Source organism: Lynx rufus, unplaced genomic scaffold (assembly GCF_022079265.1).
Source record: "Lynx rufus isolate CCGP_SWC_20201006 ecotype Redwood Valley unplaced genomic scaffold, mLynRuf1.p SCAF_1, whole genome shotgun sequence".
Taxonomy (NCBI): domain Eukaryota; kingdom Metazoa; phylum Chordata; class Mammalia; order Carnivora; family Felidae; genus Lynx; species Lynx rufus.
Window position 1 is genome coordinate 138,100,546 of NW_025814823.1, and position 11,601 is coordinate 138,112,146.

General features: G+C 42.9%; 1 pseudogene; it reads right to left on the minus strand.

The window, feature by feature from the left end:
• Nucleotides 1-10,156: 10,156 nt before the first annotated feature.
• LOC124503430 (40S ribosomal protein S27-like) lies at nt 10,157-10,395 on the minus strand (annotated as a pseudogene).
• Nucleotides 10,396-11,601: the final 1,206 nt, after the last annotated feature.

The following is an 11,601-nucleotide window of genomic DNA, read 5'->3' on the forward strand; positions in this document are numbered from 1 at the left end:
CCCGGGTCCCGGGCGGCGGGCCCGGCACGGGGGCGCCACGCTGGGGGCGCCGCCGCCGCTGGAGCTGCGCGGGAGCTGCCGGGCTGCGGCAGAGGCTTTTTGCGCCGCGACTTTGTAACTCCTGCGCCGCCGCGAGAGCCGCAAGGTCTCTGCACTCGCTGGACTCCGCGCGCACCGGTCCCAGGCGGGGGGGACTTGACCTTCCCCTTGCGGAGCGGGGCCTCGCACGATCAGTGAGGAGGGGGTGGCGAGGCCCCGGGCGAGCAAGTCAGAGTGTCGGGCGCCCGGGACGGTGCGGGACGGGTGAGAGTCTAGGGACCGAGCTCGGCGAGGCGAGGGCTGAGTCCAGGAGAGGGCGGACCTTTCCTCGGCTTATAGCAGGAGGCCTGTCACATGGTGTGCACGTCAGAGCGCTACCGAGGGAAGGGAAAGAAAGCCTAGGAAATCAGCCCTGCTCGGGAGAGAAAGTTTGCCCGTAGGAGAGAACAGCAACTGAGAACATGGGGGGAGGAGAGAGGACCCCACCACTCTTTACTACTCCTTGTCAAAGGGGTTGGGACCCGAATTACGTGCTGGCCCGCGGTGCTCTGGACCTAGGGCCACTGCACGAGTTGGAATTCCCAGGCTCCTTCCCTTCAATTAGCCCTCAATCCTAACTTCACAAGCACTCCCGTGACGCGACAGTTTGACCAGTCAGATGGCCTGTAGGAGACGTCCAGCCCAGAGGTAACTCCCCTCCCCCAATCGTCCGAGGTGGTCCCTGGGGAATGGCTCTGAGATCTGTTGGGTTGTCCCATCTCCCCCAGATTGGGCCAGCAGCTCCCCCATCGAATCTGTAGAGAACCCCCCCCCCCAGTTTAAGCACAATAATAATTGTTTACTGACCTTTTAACCTGTCCCCTTCGGTTCTTCTCCAAAGACGTTTGTTTTCCGCCATCTGTTAATAAAAATGTGGTTAGGCTGGCGTTTTAGTCACTTATCTGCAACTGAATGCCCTAGAAACTTGACAGCTAAACTAAGCCCCTCTAATGAGAGGATCTGACAAATTTCATGGGAATAAAGAAAGTAATCATTGAATGCAGAAAAGAAATAGAAAATGTTAGTGAAAAACAAAATACATTTTTAAAAACTGCACCCTAGGAGCAACTCATAAAAAGCTCTTTCATAATGGGTAAGGGACTCTATAGTTCTTAGTAAGAGGAACATTCTAATCAACACTTCACAGTAATCTCAAAATACTTAAATAACTACAACATATACACATACTCAGGCTTAATAGGAACTATATTAATTAAAACTTTCAAACCAGCTTTAGAAATGTTTTTGGAAAATCTAAATATTTCCAATAGCTACTGGTGAAAAAGAAACGAAATAATATTTTAAAATAAGATGCAAGTTCTTTTCAATCCAATTTTCCTTTTCAGGTCACAAGGTAGTGGAAAGAATTTAAATATGATATTATTTTGAGTATTCCCATCTTTGTCATCAACTCTAATCATTGTGGCTGGTGTAAGAATCCCAATAGCTTGTGGAATTCACACTCACATAGCCATACTTTTTCAATATTTGCATTTCCTAAAACACTTCTATTTCAAAGTAGGGACCTGCCTCCAAATTACAGCTTTCTGATTAAAATAACCACTTGACAAAAACTATCAAAAATCAATGGCTTTTTGTAGGAACAATCATCAGCTACCTTTGTGTATATCATTTTATCCACAAGGTTTTTCACATTTTCAAACGTTTTATTACTCCCCTTATCCATCACAGAGTCTCAAAAATAAACTGTCCCCCCACCTAAGACTTATTTTAAAATCGAGTTTTTGTTGCCTAGGAGAGCTAACCACCAGTTACACTTACAAATGACCCATAAAGTCCATCATAGATCTTTGACAGATCTACGAGAACGCCTCAAATTGTAAATAAATTATTTTCCATTGAGTCTCGTTTGAAAAATGACTGAACCATTTAATTATTGTAAGGCGCTCAGCATTAACCTGAGCCAACATTAATCAGCACTATTAATCAGGCATCACATTGCTTTGTTGATGTAGCCAGGATTCCTTACCAAGGCGTTCACTTTTACATTAGGAAGTTTAAGTTTTATAAGTACCCAGTCAATAGCTAAATAAACACCATGATTTGCACTAGACTGAGGATTGGTGTGTGGCGAGGTATTTGAAGGTAAAACGGAGGGGAGGAATTTGTTCGCAGACCATTAGTTACTTTAGGTGATCAGCCCCCATTCCCCTACCCTGAACTTGTCTGGCCAAGGAGGGCGCTGAGATTGACTTTGCGTTCCGTTTGTAACTTTGTCCAAAGCTCCCTCCCCGAAGGGTTAAAGGGATCTTCCCTAGAAACGTTTGAAAAACGTGGCAAATTATCTTCTGGCCACTCAAGGATAAGTGTTAGGATTTAGAGAAGGTCAGAGCTGAAGATCAACCCAGGAGGAGTGCTGCGGGGACAGTGTTAACAGAGATTTGGGTGAGCTTTATACTCGAGCCCCAGATTTGGACGTGTCACTTGCTTTGTTTGCTTTAGTGAAGCTACACTTTTGTACGCGGCCTGTAGCTCCCGGCTCTTGAAATTCCCAGAGCGCGGAAACCCAAGTGTTTCATTTCCCGCGTGGTCCTCCTTTGCGCCCCTCGTCCCCTCCCCCCGGGCGTCCCTCCCAAACGTGCTCCCAGCTCTCAGCCCCGGCTGGGGAATATCCACCGACACGCTCTCAAGCTGGCACAAGGGACGAGAAACTATTCTGTGAGGCGGGCTGGGGGCGACGCGGCGACCTCCCTCTCGTGTGCTCCGCTGGCGTGCACGCTGAACGCGCGGGGCGCTCGCCTGGCCCGGTGGTGCCCACGTGGGGGAGGGCTGCCCCCTGGCGGCGGCGCAGCGCCCTGCTGACCGCGCCGCAGGCCCGGATCCCGAGCTGGGAGGCAGCAGGCGTTTTGGGAGTGTGGCTAGTGGGCTCCGGACCTTCCCTCCCACTGGCCGTCGGACGGCCAGGGTTTTTGTTTCTTGAGGCCCCACCTCTCCTTCTCGGGAGCGGCCGAGCAGGAGCAGAGGCCTTTCCCTGAACCGCAAGTTTCTGCTGTTTTCACTTGGATGGTTTGGGCGCTCCACAAGTTCCCCCCCCCCCCACCTCCTCGCCCGAGAGAGCCGTTATTGGGATTGTGCGGCAGCAGGAATCGGGGAGGTGGCGGGACCTTCCACTGGGGGGGGGGGGCTCGGCGCCTTGCACTCGGTCCCCTCACAGAACCTCCTTTGGTGGGTGAAGGCTAGCAGAGACCTGGGGGAGTAAACTCCCCATTTGGGACCTTGGACTCCAGCTCTCTCTGCCCTAGAGCATCCCAAGAGTTTACCCATGAATATGTATACGAACGTGTTTCCCAACTCGGCGGACGCTTGGGGCTGCGTCTCTCCTGGAATCATTCCACAAGTCTGTACTGAGATACCACTTTGTGCCTAGAGCTCTGGTTCTGGAGAGAAAGAATAAAACTGGAGTCCGTGGTGTGAGGGGTCCCGTGGGGGAGCCAGGTAGATGGGCAATTGTTAAGCCCAATGACAAGTGCTTTCTCAGTCCCTCGGCCACAACAGCGGTGCCTGGGAGCCGTTCTTTAACCGGACACTGTCCTTCCCCGTGGCTCTACGCATCTTCCTTTTCTGGAACCTCAAACGTCTGGAGGCCAAAGGGCACTCTATTCCTCGTTGGTTTTTTTTAATTGTTTTTTTTAATTGTTTTCCAGTGCGTGTTAAAATATACATAGCATAAAATTTACCCTTTATTTTTACTTTTTAACTTTTTTTTCTTGTGACTAGGCTCAGAGCCTTATATGTATTAAGTAATGTATAACATGAATATATACACAAACATCACATTGGTGGCATAGCACAGTAGTAAAAATTTACCACTTTATACAATTCAGAGGCATTAAGTCACGTTGAGGCAACAATCATATTATCCATTTCCAGAATTTTTCCATCATCCCAAACTGAAACTCTGTACCCATTAAACAGTAACTCCGGGGGCGCTTGGGTGGCTCATTCGGTTAAGTGGCCGACTTCGGCTCAGGTCATGATCTCGCAGTCCATGAGTTCGAGAGCCCCGCATCCGGCTCTGTGCTGACAGCTCGGAGCCTGGAGCCTGTTTCGGATTCTGTGTCTCCCTCTCTCTGACCCTCCCCCGTTCATGCTCTGTCTCTCTCTGTCTCAAACATAAATAAACGTTAAAAAATTTTTTTTAAGCAGGAACTCCATTCCTCCCACCCAAACCCCAGCCCCTGGCAACCATGATTCCACTTTCTCTATGAATTTGAGTATTCTGGCTGTCTCACAAAATAGAAAAATACAGGTTGTAGCATGTATCAAAATGTCATTCCTTTTTAAGGCTGAAAAGGCTTAAAGGCTCTTTTCTATATATACACATTTTGCTTATCCATTCATCTGCCAACGGACATTGGGTTATTTTTCTCCTTTTCTGTTCCTTTTCAAACCTCCATGCACCTAGCTCTTTGTAACACCATGCATGCAGTGGGCATTCAATAAAGGTTTGTCATTTTCCTACACCTTTTTCACCCCAGAAATCCTCAAAGGAACCCCACTGTCCTAAGAAAGCACACACATTAATGAAGTCACAGCAACAGTCTTCCCACACCCTTCTAGATTTGTAACCTCACCTTGCTCACGATTTTGAGACTTTCTTTTTTTTTTAAGATTTCTTTTTTTAAGTTTATTTATTTATTTTAGTGGGGGAGGGGCAGAGAGAGAGGGAGATAGAGAATCCCAAGCAGATATTCTGTCACCACAGAGCCCAACGATGAGCTTGAACCCATGAACTGCAAGATCATGACCTGAACTGAAATTAAAAGTCGGATGCTTAACCGACTGAGCCACCCAGGCACCCCAACGTTGAGACTTTCAGATTCACACTCTGCACATTATCTTCAACTTTAAAGAGTTTTAAAAAAAAAGTAAGAGTTAAGACTCCACCAGAATTGTGAATATTTCCCCCTGATGCGTGCGTGCATGCGCACACACACACTTACATTTTATATCCCTTTCCTGCCTTCTTACCTGTCTTAAAGCCTTGGAGGCCCAGATGACCTTGAAATATTTCTCTGGCTGTCCAGGTCCTTCCACTTCAGCATTCTCTAGTGGTTTAATATTCCTTCCATGAGGGTTGGTTCATACATGCCACTGAGCTAATGTCAAGGTCACAACAACTGGTGAAGTGGGTACCATATGGTGGCTGTGGAAACAGCCATGGATAGTTGCCTCTAGTTGTTACAGAGGCCACGAAGGCAGAGTGGAGCCCTCCATCTTCATGTCGCAGTTCCAGAAGCCTCTCCCAACATAGGACTCCATGGGCCAGACTCTTTGCACCCCCTAAATCTGTTTCTTTGGGGCCAGTTACGCAGTCTGAAAATAAGTTCAAGGCAAGGTGTTACTGGCTGAGAGTAGTTAGTACCTCTCCTAAGGGTAGATACATTTTAACAAAAAACATTTGATAAAATGTTGTAATCCAGTTTCAAATGGGGGTCTTCACGGAGTGTAGTTGGAAGTTAGAGTCCTTTGTGAAGAAGATATTTTAGTGGCCTTCTGGGTCTTATTAAGCAGTCTTATGCTTGCACAACAGCTCCTTAAACAAGCATTTCATGTCCTGAGCAAGATTCAGAAATCCTCAAGAATTCAGAATGTCAGCAAAGGTCTAAATCTGTGTTTTATAACAGCAAAATTATTTATACTGACTCAGGAATTTTCATTACCGCAGGTAACCTGGACTAGCCCTCCTGCCCCAACACACACCAGCACAGAGACTTATTTAGCTCTGATCTCAGTGGCTTGAGGCGGCACGTTTAAATTTTGTATCCCAAAATGAAAAGTTCAGAAGATATTTTTATCAGGAATTTAACTGCAAAATACACACATCTCCATTCCAGAGAGGACTCCTCCTTTGGGGGGTTACCTTCAATACAACACTCTCAAGAGAACATGTTCATAGCATCACCTGGGTGGCTCAATGGATTAAGTGGCTGACTTCAGCTGAGGTCATGATCTCGCGGTTCGCGAGTCCAAACCCTGTGACCAGCTCTGTGCTGACAGCTCAGAGCCTGAAGCCTGCTTTGGTTTCTGTCTCCCTCTCAAAAATAAATAAACATTTAAAAAAAGAGAATATGTTTGTAGCTCTGTAATCTTCTCATGTTTACTTACATTGTTTAATAAGTTAATTTCTTGGAAATAGACATATTATTTTTAATTCTAACATAAGAATTAAAAAATAGTATTACCATATCTAGAAAGAATGCATTTATTATTATTTTTTATTTGTAGTTCACCCAGGGGCTCTCTGTGAAGAGAAATCTCTCTGCTTGGGAAGAATGGGGCTCTTTAAAGTGATTTTAGGGATGCAGCATTGAAAATAAAAAGGATCCTTTATAAAACCATCAGAAAGCCTTGTCACTTATTGCAATTTTTTGTGTGTTTAAAATACATAGTGACCAACCGTAGCTATCGCACACACGCGTGTGCACACACACACATGCACGTGCACACACATGCACTCTATTGCTTGGTGTCCAGGCTTAAACCTATCATCCCTCTGCTTTACATATGCAAACACACCAAGAGATCTCAATATCCACCCTCAGGGACAACCCTTCACCTGACACCACAGTCTGGCACCAATGTGGCGGTGGGGGGTTAGTTGCCGTGGAATACAAACATAGGCCCCTGTGCAGAAGGTGGTCTTAAAAGTTTCCACTAGAGGAACATGTGAGCAAATTGTCTTTACTAGAAAGCTCTGATTGGCTAACTTTCTAGAGCAGAAAAAACTGAGAAAGGATCTGAACCCAAAATCTACAGAAGAGTAAAGAAAAATAATGACCACTGGTAATAAAAGACATGCAAATTGGAAAAAGGTGAAATGCCATTTTCCTCGATCAAATTAACAAAGAACATGAACATGATGGGTATAATGGTAAGAACTCAATCATACACTTCCTGTGTAAAGTGTAGTGACACAAAACTTCTAGCAAACAATTTGGCAGTTGTATCTTCAGTGCCCATTCTCTCTGTTATCATTCATTCTAGGGCTCCATCCTAAGAAAACAACCAGAAATATAAACAAAGATTTATGTACAAAATTGTTTGTTGTAGTGATTTTTTTAAGGGAAAAAAATTGGGAACATGCTAAATGCTCAAGAGTTCAACGTTTTACTATATATCCTTAAAATGGAATCATTTGCAATCATTAAAAATTAGGTCTGTGACTGGAAGTCCTAATCAGAGCAATCAGGCAAGAAAAAGAAATGAAAGGCGTCCAAATTGATAAGGAAGAAGTAAAACTTTCACTCTTTGCAGATAACATGATACTATATATAGAACCCCCTAAAGACTACCAAAAAAAAACCCAAAACTACTAGAACTAATACATGAATTCAGGAAAGTTGCAGGATACAAAATTAATATACAGAAATCCATTACATTTGTACACACTAATAATGAAGCAGCAGAAAGAGAAATTAAGGAAACAATCCCATTTACAATTATACCAAAAATTGGGGCACCTGGGTGGCTCGGTCAGTTAAGCATCTGACTCTTGATTTGGGCTCAGGTCATGATCTTAAGGTCTTAAGATAGAGCCCCATGTGGGGCTCCTCACTGAGCGTAGAGCCTGCTTAAGATTCCCTCCCTCTGCCCTCCCCTGCTTGCACTCTTTCTCTCTTAAAAATAAAAATTAGGGGCGCCTGGGTGGCGCAGTCGGTTAAGCGTCCGACTTCAGCCAGGTCACGATCTCGCGGTCCGGGAGTTCGAGCCCCGCATCAGGCTCTGGGCGGATGGCTCGGAGCCTGGAACCTGTTTCCGATTCTGTGTCTCCCTGTCTCTCTGCCCCTCCCCCGTTCATGCTCTGTCTCTCTCTGTCCCAAAAATAAATAAAAATGTTGAAAAAAAATTAAAAAAAAATAAATAAATAAAATAAAAATTAAATAAATTAAATAAATAAAAATAATTTTTTTAATTTACAATTGCATCAAAAATAACAAAATACCAAAAAAAAAAAACTACCTAGGAATAAACTTAACTAAGGAAGTGAAAGACCTATAAACTATATAGGTTTATAAACCTATATAACTATAAAACTATAAAACAAACTATAAAACTATAAAACTATAAAACAAACAAAACTATAAAACATTGATTAAAGAAATTGAAGATGACACAAACAAATAGAAAGATAGTCCATGTTCATGGGTTGGAAGAATTAAATGTCCATACTACGCAAAGCCATTTAATGCAATCCCTATCAAAACACCAACATTTTTCACAGAAACTAGAACAAGTAATACTAAAATTTGTATGGAACCACCTAAGACCCTGAATAGCCAAAACAATCTTGAGAAAGAAGTACAAAGCTGTAGTAATCAAAGCAGTATGGTGCTGGCAAAAAATAGACACCTAGATCAATAGACAACCCAGAAATAAACCCATGCTTATATAATTAATTGATCTAAGACAAAAGAGGCTAGGATATACAACAGGAAAAAGACATTCTCTTCAACATTTGGTTCTGGGAAAAGTGAACAGAAACTAGACCACTTTCTTACACAGAAATAAACTCAAAATGGATTAAAGACCACCAAATGTGAAACCTGAAGCCGTAAAACTCCTAGAAGGAAACATGGGTGGTAATTTCTTTGACATCAGCTGGCGGAAGATTTTTCTAGATATGTCTCCACAGGCAAAGGAAACAAAAGCAAAATTAAACTACTGGGACTACACAAAAATAAAAAGGTTTTGCACAGTGAAGGAAACCATTAATAAAACAAAAAGGCAACCTACTGAATGGGAGAAGACATTTCCAAATGATATATCCAATAAGGGGTTAATATCCAAAATAAATAAAGAACTTATACAAGTGGATATCAGAAAAACACACAATTAAAAAATGGGCAGAGGACCTGAATAGACATTTTCCCAAAGAAGACATACAGATGGCCAACAGACACATGAAAAGATACTTAACATCTCTCATCGTTAGGAAAAATCAAATTAAAACCACAATGAGATATCACCTTACCACCTTTCTTTTTTTTTTTTTTTTTTTAATTTTTTTTTCAACGTTTTTTATTTATTTTTGGGACAGAGAGAGACAGAGCATGAACGGGGGAGGGGCAGAGAGAGAGGGAGACACAGAATCGGAAACAGGCTCCAGGCTCCGAGCCATCAGCCCAGAGCCCGACGCGGGGCTCGAACTCACGGACCGCGAGATCGTGACCTGGCTGAAGTCGGACGCTTAACCGACTGCGCCACCCAGGCGCCCCACCTTACCACCTTTCAGAATGGCTAGAATCCAAATGACAAGAAACAACAAATGAGGGTGATGAGGATGTGGAGGAAAAGGAACCCTTGTGTACAATTGGTGGGAGTGCAATTTGGTGTAGCCGCTGTGGAAAACAGTATGAAAGTTCTTCAAAACATTAAAAATAGAAATACTATATTATCCAGTAATTCCACTACCAGGTATTTACTCAAAGAAAATGAAAACGCTAATTCAAAAAGACATATACACCCTATTTTTATTGCAGCATTATTTACAATAGCCAAGACATGGAAGCAACCATGGAAGTTGGAAGCAACCATGGAAGTCTATCCATAGATGAGTGGATAAAGGAGATGTGGTATATATGTACAGTGGAATAATACTCAACCATAAAAAAGAATGAAATCCTGCCATTTGTAACAAGATGGAAGGACCTTGAGCATATAACGCTAAGTGAAATAAGTCAGTCAGAGAAAGATAAATACCATATGATTTCACTTATACGTGGATTTTAAGAAACAAAACAAAGAAGAAAAGAAAAGCCAAAACACAGATTCAAAAATAGAGAGAATAAACTTTGGTTGCCAGAGGGGAGGTGGATGGGAGAATGAGTGAAAGAGATAAAAGGGATTAAGAGCACATACTTTTCTTTTTCTAATCCAAAATGTGTTTAATGGGGGGGGGGTGCCATGCTGTCTTGGTCTGTGAAGCACGTGACCCTTGATCTTGGGGTTGTGAGTTCTAGACCCACCTTCAGGGTAGAGATTTTACTTAAAAATAAAACTTAAATGTTTTTATTGGGATGGTTTCCCATCATCTTGATTCTGGGGGTTATTAGTGCTACTTCCGTCTGAAGGAGCATCCTTCTCTAAGTCTTGCTTTTCCTCCTGTAGGCTGGCAATGGAAAGTGGAGCAGCCAACACACAAAACTACAGTTTGCGCACGGGCTAAAGACAATCGCGATTTTATGAGCATTTCACATCCATGAAGTAGGAATTGGGGCTACGCACCAGGCACTTCTTCCGCTTCCTCTCCTCCTCTCCTGGGGAGGGGTGGAGGAGGTCCTTGGAGAGAGGCATCTTTTCGTGGGGAAGATGTCCCTTCATGAAAGGCAGAATACACTTATCTTGATGAGCATTGAGTAATGTATAGGATTGTTGAAGTGCACACCTGAAACTAATATAACACTGTTTGTTAATTACACTTCAATAAAAACATTAGGTCTGCAAACAATCTTAATAACTTCAAAAGGTCTTAAGACTAATGGTAAAGGAAAAGTTCAGATAGAAAATTACACATAATATCTTACCAATTTTTAAATATGCTATACATGTAAATAGTGTGACTGGAAGGAAATACAATAAAAGGTCAGTTGGTTATTTCTGAGAGGTAGGATTATGGTGATTTTTATTTTGGTATTTATATTGTACTTTTCTATATTTTCCTCATTTTTCACAATGAGCAATCTCTAAATTGCTGAGCTGTGACCTGAGGAGCATAATTAGTGTAAAAGAAAGACTATAGTCTAAACAGTTTATATCATCTGACGCGTAACTATTGGAACAGACACTAAGAATTTAAAACATTTTTTAATGCTTATTTATCTTTGAGAGACAGAGAGAGACAGAGCATGAGTGGGGGAGGGGGAGAGAGAGAGGGAGACACAGAATTCAAAGCAGGTTCCAGGCTCTGAGCTGTCAGCACAGAGCCCGATGTGGGGCTCGAACACACGAACCGTGAGATCATGACCTGAGCCAAAGTCAGACACCTAACCAAATGAGTCACCCAGGCACCCCCAGACACTAAGAATTTTAAATAAATATGATAAATATCTTAAGAAGAAAAGGGAAATTATTAGTAAGATCAAGCAAGAAAGAAAAATAATTTTCAAAAAACCCTAGTGGAAACATTAAGTATGAAGAATGCAATAGATGAAATAAAGAACAAACAGATGGAATAAATAGCAGAATGGAGACAGCTGAAGTATGGATTGGGTTTGAAGATCAGTGTGAGGAAGTCTCCCAAAAGCAGCTGGAAAGGACACAATTCTAGCTCGAGGCACTTTGTAATTTTAGCAGGAGAGAGACAGACCATAAGAAATAAACAAAATGAATACATGAATTAATGAATGACTTCTCTAGTATGCTAGAAGTTAATAGATGTTGTGGGGAAAACAGTGAACAAAGACTGGAATAATGATACAGTTGGGTATTTAGGGGAGGAGAATTCCAAGCAAAAGGAACGATTAGGGCAAAGGCCCTGAGGCAGGAACATACCTGGTCATA